Here is a 6,062-nt window from a genome sequence, read left to right as displayed (position 1 = left end):
ATATATTTAATCTGAAAACAAATTTTAAGTCAATTGTAGTGTTTTCCTAGATTTTTTTTTTTCCTGGAGAGCAACTTTATTCATCCCGAGGGAAATGTGATTAATCATGATTAATCAGACAGTTGACATATGATTAACTAGATTAAATGTTTTAATCATTTGACAGCACTAATATATAAATACATATACTCACACTACCGTTCAGAACTTTTGTTTTACATAAAAGTCATACTTTTATTTATCAAATGAGATGCAAAATGAATAGAAAATAGTCTAGATAATAAAAATGATATGAATTGAATAATCACCAGATCTCAATCCCATTAAGGTATTGAGGGAGCAGCTTGACTGTAAGGTAAGGAAGAAGTGCCCATCAAGCCGATCGAATGTATGGGAGGGGCTTCTGGAATGATGGGGTCAAATTTACCACATTACCACAGGAAATTGACGGCTAAAATGCCAAAGGTTCACAATGCTGTAAATGCTACAAATGGAGCATTCTTTGTCGAAAGCCAAGTTTAAATGAGAAAATTTAAAATAAAAAACATTATTCTTAACCTTGACAACATTTTCTTTTCGTTTTGCAACTCATTTGATAAGTAAAAGTGTACCATTTCATGAAAAAAAGTTGTCTACATTACTGACCCCAAACTTTTGGATGGTAATGTATGTATATATAGGGCGGACAACACAGACAAGACTGAAAAAGCAGTTTCTGCTCTTGCACTCCTCTTTAAAATAAACTGCTGTATTCACAGCCAAAACAACTGTTGTGTTTGATAGAACAATATGTCTATATGCTGCCATAGCAGATTCATGTCGCATTAAGTTCTCGAACTATTTTTAATTTGTCCGTTTTACCCTGGAAGCCCCCATTTACAGATGTCACGCAACCGCTTTTGTTTCAACCTAGCCATGAAAAGAAGGTAAGTAATCGTATTTATTATTCGAAATGTGTCATTTTTAGCTTAGAATCATTAATTGATGTGTAATATTTCGTTTAAAAAAAAAAACCCAAAAAACCTATTCACTAAGATATTTTAAACTTTTAAACAAATTACGTCACAATGAAAAAAATGGTGTCTGTAAAAAAGTCACAGATATTTACCTCATAACTATCGGTTAATTGTATTTTTTTTCCTGTCACATTTTTCCGATATGTAAGATGATAATCGATCCAAAGAAAAATTGGAAAAAAAAAAACATTTAAAAAGGTAAATATATGAAAAAGAAACTCTCGGCCACTCCTTGATGTCTGCGATTTCTGCATCGCGACCCTTGTTATATTAGTGTTTCACCCATAAAATCCCCCAAAAATCCAGCTGTGGCCATTCACAGCTGTGTCTTGACACTCAGGCCATGTCCACACGTGGCAGTGTGTTTTTAAAAATGAGGATTCTGCCCTAATACGTCGGGGGAAAAATAATTGCGTCCACACCTGCACGTTTGTGTAGGAAAAAACAAACAAACAAAAAAACTTCCACAGCCAACCGCTTTCATTCAATTTTAAGTACATTCAAAACAATAAAATAATGGTCCAAAATACCCATTATTCAACAAGAAGCACAGCAAGAGTTTGTAAAAAAAAAAAAAAAAAAAAAAAAAAAAAAAAAAAATAGAAGCAAAACAGCGCCCATTTAATACACTCCAAATGTAAAAATTGGTCTCGTGTGACGTGAGGACAAAATTTGTCGCAGCCAGTGACGTAAATCTTCGGTAATCAGTGTCCACATGATGGAGCCACAAACGCAGGATTCGCACATCTTCACCTTCCCCGTCGTTTTTAAGAACCCTGGTTTAAATCTGCGTGCACGTGTGGATGATAGGTCAAACCATAGAAAAATATCTTCTTTTTGCCAAATACCCTGCTACGTGTGGACATGGCCTCAGTGATACTTTTTGGATCGAAACAAGGTAAGTACGCGATAACATCTCGTTCAAGTCATGACGTCTGTAATTCTGCTCTCGCGTGCTCTCACCTCCAGATAGGGTTTTGCAGTTTAATTTTTTTTTTTAAAATGCCCTTCAGTTCAAAAATTTTCTTCCCCCAGAAAATTGAGAGTAAGCTTTCCAATGATGTAGCACACGTGCATATCGGACAATTTTGAAAGTTGGCTAAATTGGGGGTCCCAGAGCGGAACTTCATGTCACCTGAGTGTTTTCCGCCATATAGACCCTACCCACCGACGTCACAAAACCACGTGCTCGCTGTATGGTTCCGCCCACTTGTCCGTCATTTTGTCTCTGTATTAGCATTGGTTTCAATTGATCGAGGAATTTAAAATGCATTTCATGGAAGACCCGGTGCTTTCTGATGCCGTAAACTCACTGGATGTGTTGCATAAAAGGCGTTATGTGGAAAAGCTTTGTTCTATACAGTCTATACAGTCGCCAGATCCATATTTGATGCCCAAATCGATGTTTTTCGACCCACTGTCTTCGCCCTGTCTGCCTGACATCTGCTACGCTGATATTTACAATTATCTTGTCCACACAAAATCAGCCTATTCTCACGAAAACTTGAAAAACTTCAAGAGCTTGGAGGCTTATAAATACTTCGTTGCTGGTTGGGTGAAACAGGTCCTCGTCCACGAAAATTCGGCAGGAATCTATCTTGTGCTTGGAAAGGTGAGTTACGAAATTTTCAATTCAAAATCTTTTGTTATTGCTAACATCCACTGTTAAGTCTAATGTATTTCATGTCGTTTGTCAATGGAGTTAAAGAGCATAAGACACCAGAAGAAAAGTCTTAAATGGCATTATTATGTGAATTAGAATCATATTTTGAGACGATTCGACTATATACAACAATTTAGCAAAGCGCAGATGACGAGAAATTAGTCTTTTAATCTGCCGGTTAGCCACGCCTACCATTATAGGGCTTTAGCGTCCCCAACAGGTGGATGACGTCAGCGGTAGACTGGGCTCATTGGTTTTACTATTCAGCCCATTGAGGGGGAATTGTTCAGAACAAGGAAAACGCGACGAAGAGAGCCGCAAAATGTCATTGTTTCAGTCTCTCTACTCCCAATATTGTTACAGGATATTCTTTTTATCCAAGTATTTTTCCCTCATAGCTATATAAATGGCTTGAGAAGGACCAGTCAGCCCGTCGAGGGGGAACTATCCACAATGAGGAAAACGCGACGAAGAGAGCGGCAAAATGTCATTGTTTCTGTCTCTTTACTTCAGTATTTTTACAGGATATTCTTTTTACCCAAGTACTTTCCCCAATTGCTAAATAAATAGCATGGTCATGACAAATAACGATCTTGTGCTAAATGGAATATAAAATTATAAAAATCCATTTATTCAAGACGACATGGCAAAAATACTCCATAGTGGTCAAAACTGTCGACTTCACCTTTACTGTCACACCTCCCGAACGATATTTTATGACACCTAAATCGGACATATGTAATTTCCCTTCCCCGGCTTGGAGAATGTAAACAGACCAGAAGGAGTGACATCCAGCCGACATGCTAACCCGAACCGAGGGATGTTTCAAAGTCTTCGAAGTGGAAAATCACACATAACTAGCCTGGATTATTTGACATGACGACCCGGTTGTCGAGTTTCTTTGCGGATCGGCAAACCGCCCGGCGGAGAGCAAATTACAGTTCGTTCCCTGGAGGAGGGTGGCTGGAGTTGTTGTGCAGCTAACGTGCTAACAGCTAACTGCTAATGAGCATGAGGATAGCTTTTTACATGACTATCAATGATCAAACGTAAGTAGTCCTTTATTTAAAGGAATTTTATAGTGTTTACTTTGTAATCACTGTATTCGTATTTGACATAATACAAAACAAGATGTTTACTCACTTCCTTGTAAGTCCAATGGTCCCACAGTAAATATCCACAGTGAATGGGAACCTTTTGAAACTCCAAAAAGGCGCATACGCCTCTCCCGCATACAGAATGATTTTTCTGCAGCTGTTTGGCTGGCGTGATGCAAAAAATAAAAGTATTAATCCGCAAAATCAGCAGAATCCTTCGTCCTCATACACAACAGTACACTGTATAGTGAAGAGAACGTCTTCTACCGTACACGTCACAGCGCCCTCCTCCTCAATGTAAGACCGAAGCCGGTGTTGTACCGAAATCTGTGATCCGTCAGATTCTGTGACGAAGGAGGGCGATGTTGCCAAAAGCAAGGCCGACAGCAACGAAGATGAGGAATCGAAGAAGGCCACTTACGCTAACGGCGTAAACAGCCATTTGCTACGTAAATGAGGCTATTCACTCTAAGTTGCCGAGGCTTATTTTCCCTTTCACCAAATAAACGTCATGATATTTAATCATGACGCTGACATTTGGAAAATGTCTGCTTCAAAGAATCACATACAGTAGCTATATCATACAGTATATTATGAATGTTTGATGTTTCGAAAATTTCTGCTTGAATAGATTACTTTTGCTATTGTGAAATAGTAAGCTGCAATAAATTGCGATTTTTCTTCTTATTCTTCCTGACGAGGTTATTGTGTAAATATCCTCTTCAATGAATTACATTTATTGTATGACTTTTGACGTTGTGAAAATGTGTGTTCTAATAAATTAATTGCTGTATTGTATTTCTGAGATTATGAAATTATCTGCACCTATAAATTACATTATGAATTTATTACTCTTCCTCACACACTCACGCATACACAAGTTTCGATGTATAAGGACAATGAATGATATAAATGTAAATGCGGTAGTTAGTGTGTGATTTCGCTGTATTTTACTTGTGCTATTTCCCAGCCCATCGAAGGCAATTCCTTACTTGTTTGACATTCCCTTACTGTCATTTGAATGCATGTGTCCTCAAAACGACCACCAGATACTATATAGTGTCACGTTTTCTCATAGGTGCGGATGTGGCTGTCGGAAATGGTGATACTCCTCTACTGTGTCTGAGAACAATCAAGTCACTCTTAAAGCTCTTTGCTGATCTTTTGACACCATCCCAACTCCCCCCTACTATATATCCTCTCAAATGGACCCCCAGAGGGTGTATATTTAATTATTACATTTTCCGATAGGTGCAAATGTGGCTGTCGGAAATAGTGATACTCCTCTACTGTGTCTAAGAACAATCAAAACACTCTTAAAGCTCTTTCCTGATCCCCTGACACTATTCCTACTCCCCCCTACCACATCTTGTCTCAATTGACCCCCAAAGTCTGTACACTTTATCATGACATTTTCTGATAGGGTCAAATGTGGCTGTCAGAAATTGTGATCCTCCCCAACTGTAGGTGGGGCTGTAACATTGACACTTGCACTTTTGCGATAGCCGATTAACCCAATTTTCAGCTCTGGGGGTCCAATTGAAAAAATATGTACTGGGGGAAGTGGGGTCTGTCATTAGATCAGCAAAGAGCTTTAAGGGTGACTTGACTGATTTTAGAGACAATACAGGAGGATCACATTTTCTGATGCTGACAATTTCTGTAAGCCACATCGGCACCTATCAGAAATTGTGATCCTCCCTATTGTGTCTAAAATGAAGTCACCACTAAGGCTTTTTGCTGATTTTCTGACCCCCCCCCCCCCCCTTCACTACTACATCTCTCAATTGGACCCCCAGAGTTTGTACATTTTGTCATCACTAAACATCACTATCATTAGATCAGCAAAGAGCCTTAAGGGTGACTTGACTGATTTTAGACACAATACAGGAGGATCACATTTTCTGATGCAGACAATTTCTGTAAGCCACATCTGCACCTATCAGAAATTGTGATCCTCCTGTGATGTTTAGTGATGACAAAATGTACAAACTCTGGGGGTCCAATTGAGAGGAGATGTAGTATTGGGGGGGGGGGGGGGGGGGGGGGGGGTGTCAGAAAATCAGCAGAGAGCCTTAGTGGTGACTGCATTTTAGACACAATAGGGAGGATCACAATTTCTGACAGCCACGTCTGCACCTACCAGAGGTTGTGACAATAAAAATATAGTTTCTGGAGGTCGTTTTGAGGTATTATATATTCAGATGACGGTAAAATAATGTCAGATTAGTAAGGATTTGTCTTTGATGGGCTGGGCAACAGCATAAGGAAAATACAGCGAGATCA

The sequence above is a fragment of the Corythoichthys intestinalis genome, chromosome 21 (assembly GCF_030265065.1).
Source record: "Corythoichthys intestinalis isolate RoL2023-P3 chromosome 21, ASM3026506v1, whole genome shotgun sequence".
NCBI lineage: Eukaryota > Metazoa > Chordata > Actinopteri > Syngnathiformes > Syngnathidae > Corythoichthys > Corythoichthys intestinalis.
The sequence above is the reverse complement of the archived record's forward strand: the minus strand, read 5'-3'. Positions refer to the sequence as shown.